The sequence below is a fragment of the Prionailurus bengalensis genome, chromosome B2, assembly GCF_016509475.1.
Source record: "Prionailurus bengalensis isolate Pbe53 chromosome B2, Fcat_Pben_1.1_paternal_pri, whole genome shotgun sequence".
In the NCBI taxonomy this organism is placed as follows: domain Eukaryota; kingdom Metazoa; phylum Chordata; class Mammalia; order Carnivora; family Felidae; genus Prionailurus; species Prionailurus bengalensis.
Window position 1 is genome coordinate 37,017,752 of NC_057349.1, and position 12,457 is coordinate 37,030,208.

Here is a 12,457-nt window from a genome sequence, read left to right on the forward strand (position 1 = left end):
CAGTGGCTCAGGTCCTTGGGGACTTGCAAAATCACCCTCCTCGGGAATGTGGGAGGTGACAGGGTGACAGCGCTACAGTTGTTTCTTTATAAGCAGTTTTAATTGAACAGGTGTCCTCGGGGAGCAGGGGAATATTCCTCTTGGCTTAGCAGGCGTGTTGCGCTTGGCAGCTCCCCGCCTTTCCTGACAGGGGCTGCCTCTCTGCTCATCCCTACTCAGGCTGTGGCTGATTAATTAAAGCACCTCCTCTCCATTTCCAGGCAAACCCTCCTTTGACCCGGTGCAGATATTCGACGCCTGAGCCTCGAATTTCCCGGCACCTTCACCCATCGGCCTCAAGATGGTGTTTACGAATGTGGGGGCTCTTTTCCAGTCTCCTGACTGACAAACCCATGGGTGTTTCTGTCACTGGAACCCCAGCCTCCTCAGACATGTGACCGGGGACTTCGACCTGTGTTTGAGGGGATAAGGACGCCCATCTATGGTTTGCAGATTCCATGTATTCCTTCCTGATTATGCAAATCCTTCCCCCTTTCTATTGTTCTTCTAGTGTCCTCTCAAAGGACCTCCAGTGTCTATCACAGGTGATGGGTATTGAGGAGGGCACCTTTTGGGATGAGCACTGGGTGTTGTATGGAAACCAATTTGACAATAAACTTCATATATTGAAAAAAAAAAACCTGTATGAAAGGTCGCCAGACAAATAGAAAATACACTTTAGTCTCTCTCTCTCTCTCTCTCTCTCTCTCTCTCCCCATCCCTCCCTCTTGAGCTAAGAACCAACTGTTTGGCGTTTAGCTAGATCACGTCAGAAGCTTTGTCTATTATGTGTCATCTCCTCTCCTGGGGAAAGCAGTCACTTTTAGTTTTTTTCCATGTTTATGGAATTTTTTTTTTTCAAGACTAGATTTGATCTTTCTTCCTGGTCAGCTTTCTCCAGAAACCCAAGCCAGTCCTTGGCTGCCAGCACTCAGTTGTGGGGTTCCCTGGGGCATCTCAGACCCCACATTCCGCTCAGGTCTCTCCCCTGCCCACAGAACCCTAGTCTTTGGGACAGCTGGCCCAGGGGATGAGCAGGTGAATTTCTTTGTCTGGTCCTGCTCTTGCCCTGTCATGCTGACCTGCCCCTTCTGCCAGGCTCCTCAGAGGGCAAGGGGCTGATGCCCACTGGAGGAAGGTCATGCTCACGCTTCATTTGCTCATATTCCTCACTCCAGGAGCCACATCAGGAAGAGAGCAGGTGATCGCCTGGGGCGATCGCCCTGGGGGTCACCACTCTCAGGGCCAGTCTGTGGTATTTCTCCATTCTCTTCCTCTCATCTTGGAGGAGGGCATGGGTGGGAAAGGGCCCGGGGGCTGCCAAGCTTCTCTCCTGACATCCTTTTTGCAGCCCTGGAAAGGCTCCAGAGCCAGTGGCAAGATGGCCTCAGCCTTCCTTACCACATGTCTTCCCCCCTAAATGAAGTATGTCCACTTTTCCCCTCTTCTGGGGGAAAATCTGGCTCTTTCAGAGTTGTCTCAATTAGGGAGTTGTCCAATCCAGCATCTTTGTGGGAAACTCCGATTTGACTGACATGTGATGTCCAAACACCTGCCACATCCGGCCATGAGAAGCTCAGACACCTCTTCCCTCCATCCTCGCTGAGGGGAGCCTGTGTTTATGTTTCTAGGTCAACTTATGTATTAATTTATCACTTGATGCGTAATATTTAGTATTGCGATAAAAAACAAACAAGCCAATCCTATGAGGAATTGATTTTCCCTTCCACATCTGTTCGTGAAGACATAAATCTAAAGTTTTGCTACTTTAAAAGCCTCCAATGCAAATATAATCTAAAATTGCTAGGCTTTGAAGTTGGGCTTTTCTGGCAGAAGATGTTTATAGACCTGATCCCTGGAGCCTGACCACTCATCTGCCTCCGGGCCCCAAAGACATTGATTACCTCTTGAGGTCCTTTCCGATTTATTCCAACTCAGTATGATGATGCTGAGCACATTCCGTGCCCAGGCCCCATGCTGACCCTCAGGTTTGTTTTTTTTTTTTTTAATTTTTTTTTTCAACGTTTATTTATTTTGGGGACAGAGAGAGATAGAGCATGAACAGGGGAGGGGCAGAGAGAGAGGGAGACACAGAATCGGAAACAGGCTCCAGGCTCTGAGCCATCGGCCCAGAGCCCGACGCGGGGCTCGAACTCACGGACCGTGAGATCATGACCTGGCTGAAGTCGGACGCTTAACCGACTGCGCCACCCAGGCGCCCCTGACCCTCAGGTTTGATGCAAGAGTGACTCTGAGGTCAGGCAGGGGGTAGAGCAGAGAACACAATGTAAGCAAACCCCCTGTGAGCAGACACAATGTAACTCAGAGAGTGGTCCAATGCTGAAAATGAAATGGCAGAGCAGTGCACCAGACACATTTGACTCTGCTTTGGGAGGGGAAAGCAAGGTCCTTGGAGGAAGAAGACTTTAGGCCAAGCCGTGAAGGATGGATAGGATTTGACCCCTCAACATAGGGGAGAAGAGCATTCCAGGACGAAGCACAGCAGTAGCAAAGGCCCAGCGTGGCAAAGGCAGGCTAGCGGTTTGAACCACGATGATGAATTTGGGTTGGCTGCAGCACGGGACACATGATGAGGAGGGCTGAGAGGAAAGTCTGTGGGCATGTGACCGTGGAGGATGGAGAACATTATGGGTATGGCCGTGAGGGCTCCTCATTCCTAGGTGGTGTTCTGCAGGTTGCAAAAGCTCTTTCTCGTGCATTATTCTCCTTTGATTTTTAAAAAAATGTTTATTATTTTGAGAGAGAGAGAGAAAGAGACAGCACGAGGCGGGCAGGGACAGAGAATCCGAAACAGACTCTACACTAACAGCAGAGAGCCCCATGCGGGGCTTGAACTCATAAACCATGAGATCATGGCCTGAGCCAAAGTCAGACACCTAACCAACCGAGCCACCCAGGTGCCCTTGTCTCATTTGAGTTTCACAATAGTCGTGTAAGTAGGCAGGCAGGGGGTATTATACAGACGAGGAAACTTGGAAAGTTGAGGTGGTCTGCTTTAGGGGACAAAGGAAAACAGAGTCCCACGCTCTGACCAGAGTCTCTCCCCTAAACCAGGTGGTACTAGGGAGCCTGCGGGAGAACTTGCTCCTCAGAACCTGCCCCTTCTCCATGTTTGGGGAACTTCTGTGTGTTAGCTTGCTTTCAGGTTTAGCTCACTGATTTTTCCTGTATGAAAGCACCACATAGTGACCACCGCCAGATACTGTGGTGTGGGTCAGTGGATTCCTGACAAAGAGACTTCGGGGACGATCTCTTCCCAGGGGTCAGAGCTGTGGGTCTTGGATGGGACATTGGAGTGGCCTTGGCAAACCTGGCAGAGCAGGCAAAGACTTGCTAGTCTTTGGCCCCTTGGCACAGGGGCTGAGAAAATGCCAGGGGGACAGGGATGAGGACCATTGGCACAGAACCTCAGCACCTAATAAACCCATATGGGTCTTGTGGCCCCAGTAGTCCTACTGCACCAGGATGATGAAGAGCATGGCCAGGATGAAGGCCCTGAGGACGGTAGTGGGTACTCCTTGGGGTACTTGCCACCCAGACTGACATGACTACCATAAACCTTAATGACTACAATCAGCTTGTACCTGTCTGCTGGTCAGCCTGGTCCTGCTCTTGCTTTGCACATGATCTTTATTACCTCACCCTTGACGGAAATCCTCAGGAAAAAAAAAGTCAGTGATCTCAAACTCTTTGATGGGCAGAGAGAAGGGATAGATCTGTGGGGACTTGATCTTCATATCTCAGATCCAGTGACCTGGCTTGATGTTGGGGACTCACTCCTTATCCTCCATTTGCCTCCATCAGTTCCAGAGCCTCAGCTCTGGAGACCCCAGCTGAGACCCCAGCACTGCCCACTGTTGCCAAGGCCTCCATGGCTTCCCATTCCAGGACTTCTGGGGCCCCTGGCTACACACCCCCAAGCACAGTGCTGGCACCATTAACTTTCGTCTCAGAGAAGTATTTGTGTGTTCTCCAAACTGCCATGCTTAGACTTAATTCTGGGAGCCCTGTCCCCCCAAACAGCTCCCCCTGAGAGCACCTGGATGGTGGGGGATTGGACATCTGAGCTATTAGGTGCTGAGTATTTCCATCAGCTTTGTTTGCATCCCGTTTGACAAATGAGCCAGAAACCAGAGGATCACTGAGTGCACTAGGGATAAGGACTTTCAGAACAGGGAAGGAAGTGACTCTTGGGCTGGCCTTGAGAGGCAAAAGATTGGGTCCTTGGAAAATGTAAACTTCTGGCCAAAGCCGCAGGTCCACTAGAGGCTAGGTTCAGGGTCAGAAGTTGACCACAGAAGGAGACTCCAAGCTTCCCCTAACCATATGCCAGTCTGGAATTCTGAAGCATTGCCATGCCACAAGTCAACCAGGACTTGACCAGAGATGCGAGTGGAAACTTCTGGGCTGTGATCCTGTGGACGTCTAGGAGACATCTGCAGGGCCAGTCCTAGATGTCTGCTGATGCCTCAAGCTGGATCCCAGATGTGACCTCAGAGAGTCAAGGCACACAGGTGCAGGTTGCTGGGAGGGGTCAGACTTTGTTTTGTGTTTGTTTTCTTTGGTTTAGGAGAAAGGAGTGAGTGGGTTATCACATTCCTTTTATGGATAACCAAGGGAGATGGTTTCGTCCAGCCTGAATGTGTCTGTGAGAATGAGATCTAGAAGGCTCCAGGATGAGAGTCAGGGTGTTGCCAGGGGCCCCACCTGCCCTGTGGGCTTGGGAGACTCTGACAAGGTTTTCCAGTGACTTTGACTCAGCACCGGAGGTGATCCTGGCTCCTGATGACCAGTTACAGCTTCCTCACCCCAGCTCCAGAGAGAACTTCTGGGCCTGCACAGGCCTCTGTGCAGAGAGTTTCCTCCTCAGGCCTGTGGGGCCTGTGGGGCCTGTGATGGGTTGGTCTGAAGGATTCCACAAGCGGAACAGCCGGCAAGAGTTTCTAAGAAGGAGGCTGTTTGCTGGTGGGCTGGTAAGCATGTTAGACTGAGGACACCTCTTATTTTAGACTCAGGCTGATGCTGGTTTCATTCTTCATCTTGGTCACAGTGGGTTTCTTGGCCATGACAGAGGTGCTGAAAGACCACAGTGAGAAGGTGTGATGCTTCTTTTTCACTTGATTTCCAAACGTGTACAAGTTGGCACATTTCCTCTTTTCCTACAGAGCTTTAATATTCTGTGAATGGACAGTGTGGGCTCTGTCACAACTACCCTCTCCTCTGCCCCCAACCTTCTTTCCAGAGAAAAAGGCAGATAGGTGGTAACCACAGGGATGAGGGGTAGAGAGGAGCCAGATGGATAAGAACAAACAGGCCGGGCCTGCTCTCTGGGCCCAGGAGCCGCAGCCACACAGACCCAGAGTCCGCTTTCTGGTGCTGCCACCGGCTGACAATGGTGAGGGGAACAGAGGAGCAGGAGATGGGCCCAGAGTGAGGCATCCCATTCGCCTAACTGCAACCACAGAGGGGACCTTCACAAGCCCTGTGCTTGGTCTAACTAGCTCTGGTCCTGACAGACTCAGGAGTACGTGCCCCCCACAGGTGTCAGGGTAGGCTAACTGCAGAGGCAAACAGCTCCCGGATCTCAGTGGCTTAACAAGACACAGTGCAATGCAGGCCAGCAGAAAACTGCTGGTTTCTGGTTCTGCAGTCCCCTGGGGGCCTTAGAGCTCTCCACCAGATCACCTGCACCAGGTGGAAGGTGAAGGAGGAGAGGGTGCGGAGGATTGTGTGGGGAGTTGCATGGACCAAGCCAGAGGTGGCCTATACCACTTTCTTCCACATTCTACCTGGTGCACTAATGGAAACTAATCAAGGAACATTGGGAAATGTGGTCTTAATGGGTTATGGGTTGAATCACATCCCCCCTCCCCCACAGAAAGAGACCTTGAAGGCCTGACTCTCAGTACCTTAGAATGTGACCTTGTTTGGAAATAGGTCTTTACAGAGGAAATCAAGTTAAAATGAGGCCATTAGGGTGGGCCCTAATCCAGTATGACTGGCATTGTACACAGAAGGGAAGTCTGGGGACAGACCTGCACAGAGGGAGGACAATGTGAAGACACAGGGAATAATGCCATCTATGAGTCAAGGACTGCCTGAGGCTACCAGAAGCTAGGAGAGAGGTCTGGAACAGATTCTCCCTGTCAGCCCTCAGCCAACACCTTGATTTTGGACTTCAAGCCTCCAGAACTGTGTGAGATGATAAATTTCTATCATGCATGCCCCCTAGTTTGTGGGCACTTTATTATACAGCTGCCCCAGGGAACTAACACATGCTACATGCCTGGATTTGGCGAGCATTCAGCCAGCTCTGCGATACAATGGTCTTGTCAAAAGGAAGAGAATAGAAGGTTCTTTCTCCTTCTCACTCTCACTGGTTCTCCAGCTCTTACTCAGCCCCTCTCCCCATGACTCCCTCCCTCCCCTGGGTTTTTTCTCACCTTCTCCCCACTGCCGACACAGATTCCGCCCAGAGGGAGCCCCGTCATTTCTGGCCAGAGTTCCCATTTGGAGAAGGCAGAGGACCTTTGCTGTTCTGCCTCATTTTTTCCTACTCCTTCATCCAGAGGTGCACAAACCCTGCCAACACCTTGCTAAATGACCTTAAGCAAATCCCCTGACTCCCACTCCCGTGGGGCTCAGTTTCCCTCTGCGCAAAGTAGGAGCAATCCCACTGACTTCTCTTTCAACAGAGGAGTCAGTTATGAAAACAGTGATCTGCCCCCTTTGAAAATACAGTGTGCTGCCTCCACCCAAGAGAGCAGTAATCGCTGTAGCTCAAGAGGCTGTAAATCTTCCCCAGCTGACTGCCCAGAGCTGGACAGAACCCAGCACCTGGGAAACCCGGTGGGACCGGTGAGTGGGGGCAGCGAGAGTGGCACTGTATGGGTTGGAGGGGGGGGAAGGGCCTCTTTGCTTCAGCCGGCCTCCTCTCTGCCCCCAGACCTGGGGGACTGGGTGGTAGCCATCTGGACCAGGAAGGGATGTGCTAAGCTGGAGACCCTGGACATTGGCAGCTGCACCTGCTGTCTTGCTGAGACCTAGCACATCTGGTATGACAGCGGGAAGATGGAGGGCTGCGGGGCACAACAGTTGTGTTTCCTGAGGACTTATTTACGCCAGGTGCTGGGCAAGTGCTGGTTGTGATCGTCCAGCAGTTCTGCAAGGCGGTGCCTGCGGGCTGTGCAGTCAGTGTGCCGGGGCCAGCCGGTCACATCCAGGCCATCTTGGCTATCTTGAGCCATCTTGGGCTAGTTCCTCCACCGCTTTGTGCTTCAGGGTCTTCACTGGGACAATGGGGATAAAAATGATCCCAGGTCACAACCAGGGCTCCTTCCAGAAGCACCGGGACAGGAGACAGAAGAGAAGCCAGAGGCAGAGGCATGGAGCCCTTGTCCACAGGGCCCTCCTCCGGTGACAGACTCCTTCAGCACTGTCGCCTCCTTGCTGGTGACAGCCAGGTGCTCCTGGATTCCTGGGCCCTCTCCTTCAGTCTCTGCTTTCTCCCTGTGGCCGGTGGATCTTCAGACTTCACCAGCAATGATGCAACGATGGCAATGATGCAACGACGAGGCTGAGGGCAGTGGTGAGCATTAAATGGAGTAACACACGGCTCCTGGATCAACGCCTGGAGCAAGGCAAGTGCTCAGTAAATGGTGGCTTTTATTATTATGCCCCTTTTACAGATTGTGAGACCAAGGCTCAGAGATGTTCAGTGAGCGGTTGAGCTGGATTTGAAGCCAAGACTGACAGGCTGTAAGATCTGTGTGGAGGTGTGTGCGTGCACGTGTGTTTATATTAGGCTAAAAGACATTGACTCTTTCCTCCTCTGGACCCCTGGAAGAGGGGGTAGTCTTCAGATTTGGAAAATAAGCACATCTCTTAGGGACTTGGAGCTCAGAAAGGAGCTGAACTATATGGGCAGGAGACGCCTGTCTTTTCAGCAGGTTTTCACCCCTCCCATCCTCTCCCCTTTACTCTCCACTACTCCACTCCCTTGCCCTCCACCTTCCCGAAGCTGCAGGATTCTGCTCTGCCCTCTGGCCAGGCCTTCCAACTAAGGAGAGGCTCTTCCTCAGCCAAGGACAAAGGGTGGAGTGGACGGCTCTCAGGTCTGTTTCCATAAGGAAGGGCTTTGCAACGTCTTTCTTTTCCTCAGGTGCATGTGTCAGTTGACTCCCATTTTCATTGTGAAAGTGATCTGAAAACCACGTTTTCTTAGTGAAAGCTGAAGGTGCCCTGCTTTAGGGCCATAAGAGAAGCTTTGGGCATGGGGGTAAGGAGTGGGACCCAGAGCTGGGGGCTACAGAGGAAGGAGCCACAGGGGAGGTGCCTCCGAGACAGGCTGGTAGAGCTGGAGCCTGAACCCTCTGTGTTTCTGCAGATCCAGGCTGCTCATCAGGAGCTTGCTTTGGGGGCAGGTGGCCCTGGCGATGAATGTCAGTGCTGCTCTGTGAGCAACTCGCTTTTCATCCCCAAGCCTCAGTCTACTTGCCCATACAATGGGTATACCTGTACGTGCTCATAATACTTGAGGAGATCAGGGCACACGAAGCATCCAGCAGCATCTGGCTCAGAGGGGTGACTCAATAAGTCGTGGCTATTGTTCTCGTTCATGGTCAGTGTTAGTTCGGGAAACAGTTCTCCATCCGATCAAATCTCTGTTCTAAGTTAGCTTATCCTGTCCTTTGTTCTAGGAAGCCTTAGTCCATTTGGGCTGCTGTAACAAAATATCATAGACCTGATGGCTTATAAATGACAAACATTTACTTATCACAGTTCAGAAGGCTGGAAGTCCAAGATCACGGCACTGGTGGATTTTGTGTGTGGTGAGAGCTCGCTTCCTGGTTCATTGATGGCTGTTTTCTCTCTGCAACCTCACATGGTGGTGGGGGAGGGACTTCTCAGGGGTCTCTTTCATAAGGACACCAATGCCATTCATGAGGGTGCCACCCTCATGACCCAATCACTTCCCAAAGGCCCCACCTCCAAAATCACCACCTTGGGGATTAGGATTTAACATATGAATTTGTGGGGAGGATACAAACATTCAGACCATAGCAGGGTCTGGGGGAGGGGCCCCGATAACCGTGTGGCGAGAGGAGAAAACTGTACTCCCCAGGACATAATCTGTCTTCTCTGCCAGCCCATCTTTCTTCTGATAAGTTTTTGAGCACCTACTCTGTGCCAGGCACTTCACTGGACACTGGGATTGGCCCTTTTCATGCAACAAACATTATTGAGCACCTAATACTTGCCCAGGACCTGTGCTAATGCTAGATATCCAGAGATGAACAAGGAGACATCCCTTCCCTCAAGAAGCCCACAGTCTAACAAGGGAAAGTCGCAAGGACAGTGACAGAACATGGTTCAAGTGCTTCAGTTCATTGTTTCTTATTTTATTTTTTTTTTAATTTTTTTTCAACGTTTTTTATTTATTTTTGGGACAGAGAGAGACAGAGCATGAATGGGGGAGGGGCAGAGAGAGAGGGAGACACAGAATCGGAAACAGGCTCCAGGCTCCGAGCCATCAGCCTGGATGGTCACGGACCGCGAGATCGTGACCTGGCTGAAGTCGGACGCTTAACCGACTGCGCCACCCAGGCGCCCCCCCCCATTGTTTCTTATTTTAAACAAGAATCACTAAGTACCTAGTATGTGCCAAGCACCGTGCTGGGTGCTGAGGGCTTACAGAGGAGTAAAACAAGGTCCCTGCCCTTAAGGGACTCAGGGTCCATGAGGAAACTGAGAAATTAACCAGCAAACATTCAAGGGGGTTCTAGAGTACCCAGATGGCCATAAACACAAGGGACTGGGGTCCCCAAGAACAGGGGGCAGGGGTTAAGGAAAGCTTCCAGGTGGGGGCAACTTCTTCACTGAGGCTCTGAAGGTGGGCAGAAGTTGGGGAACTCTGAAGGAGAACTAAGCTTAGGGGAAACTTCCAGGGCTCCTGCTGCTGACAAGAGTGCCTATGCTGTCTTGAAGTAGCATTGAGGGGCAGAGCTGAGGAGACATTGCATAGAGAGGGGGCTGCCTGAGCAGGGTCCTGAAGCATGAGTAGGAGTTCAGGCAGGCGAGGTAAGTGAGGACACTTCAGACAGAGGGGACTGAGTGTAAAGGCAGAGAGGTGGGAGGAAGCACATGCAAGAGGTCCAGTCAGGACACAAACTGGGGGCAGTCCCAAGTAGGCTTCTTAGATGCTATGAGTTTGGAGGACCTGGTCCTAGATAATAGGTAACCAACGGATGGGCTCAGGGATGAGGTTAGATAAGGGTTTGAGAAAGGGAACCCTCTGGAGTCAGGATAAGGAGGAGGGAAAGGTGTTAACTTGTTTAAAAAAAAGAAGAGAAGAGAAGAGAAGAGAAGAGAAGAGAAGAGAAGAGAAAGGAAAATAAAAGAAAAGAAGAGAAAAGAAAAGAAAAGAAAAGAAAAGAAAAGAAAAGAAAAGAAAAAAAGAGAAAAGAAAAGAGCAAAGCAAGGCAATCAGACCTTGGACCTACTCTGACCCTTACTCACTTACAAGTTGGGAAAACAAATCCTCCCAAACATCTGATATACAACCTTCCAGCCGCTGCAGGCACTTCCACAGAAGACCTAGGGCATGGTGCCCAGTATCACCCATCATACCCAGAGACAGAACAAGGAAGGGTCTGTGAACACTGAGCATTCACTAGGCCAGCCGGTGCTGCACTACAGAATGTTCACCCTCTGGGAGCCCCACCTAGTGAGAAGGGGGCCATCACAACCCAGGGTGGGGGGGGGGTGTGCTGAGAGGAGAGGTAGTGTCAGAAAAAACTCAGGGGTTTTGGACCTCCAGGAGAGGTTGAGGAATCTGCCACCCAAATGCTTCTGGGCTCAGGGGGCCACCTCTGTCCCTCGATGCTCTTGACTTCAGTGCTCCAGTGACTTCAGTTGAACTCTACCAGAAGCAGACCTGGGGGTGAAGATTTGAGGACAAGGAGTTTATCTTTAGGAAGCACTAGTCCCCTACTGTTGGAAAGCAGGCCAGGCCAGGGAAGGAAGCAGTGGGAAGCTGGGGCCACATTGCCCTGGGATCTCGGAGAGACTGGCACCCATCCTCAGAGCTGGGGTAGGAGCTGGGGTGGTTATCCATCCTCCTCTGTCCGTCCATGCTTGAGAGCAGCTCCTAGGGGTGCCCAGCCTGCACTGGCTGAACACAAAAATCTCCTCCCAGTCAGAGAAAGCCCGCTGGCAGAAAGAAAGTGGTCTTTTCAGTACTGACCACGGGACTTCCCACCACATCTGCGTTTCACAGCGGTATGGATCACGATTGTGATTGTAATAGAAATGGCTCCGATAATTATTTGTTTAATGTCTCTCACCTGCACGGAATATAATCTTCCTGAGGGTAGGGGCAGCATTGCCACATTCTCCCCAGGACCTAGTTCAGGGTCTGGCACATAGCAAGGTGTTCAATAGATATTTATTGAATAAATGTAATTTGGAGGTGGATAAATTCATGGCCAAGGCCCAGTTCTGTCTGAATACTTCCTCTAGCCTCTTCTCCTCCTCCCTCCTCTTTTCCCCAACCCCCAAGCTTGCAAATTGTTCCCTATATCTATATTGATGTCCATATCATCTACAAATCTATATCTAATTTTGCCTTCTAGAAGGGTAATAAAACCCCCAATATTTAACCTTGCCAGCGGCTGGCTGGAATAAAGGGAACTTTTCCCAGCCTCCTTTACAGTTAGGAGTGCCTACGCGCCTAAGTTCTGACCAATGGGTGCAGAACCGACAACTGCCACTTTCAGGACCTGTCCTTACCCTTAGAGGCGCACCCCTCCTCTTCCCTTTCCCCCTTCCTGCTGGCTGGAATTTGGATGTCATGACGCCAGCTGGGGCAGCCTCCTTGGATCCTTTGGTGGAAGGCTTGGGCCATGCGAATGGTAGAAGCTAGTAGAACAGGGGAAGCCCTAATGATCAGGGAGCGACTGCTCCAGTCCAAGGCTGAACCACTGGCCTCGTTTTATAGGAGAGCCCTTGGTTACACCATTGTTGTTTGGGGTTTCCTGTCAGGTGCAGCTGAACTGGCTAATAACCTTTTGTTGTTGTTGTTTGTTTATTTATTTTTGACAGGTAGGGGGTGGGGAAGAGAATCCCAAGCAGGCTCTGCGCTGTCATCAAGGAGCCTGGCTGGGGGCTTGAACTCACAAACCAGGAGATCGTGACCTGAGCCGAAACCAAGACTCAGACCGTTAACAGACTGAGCCACCCAGGGGCCCCTGAACATGCTAATAGTCTTATGTGGCGCGAGGAAGGTGACTGTAGACTGACTTCTGGGCGGGGAAGGAAATACAAGACTCCCAGGTAGAGGAGGTGAGGCTGGCTGGAGAGGAGGGTCCGTTTTGCCGAAAGGGAGCCCCTGACTCCT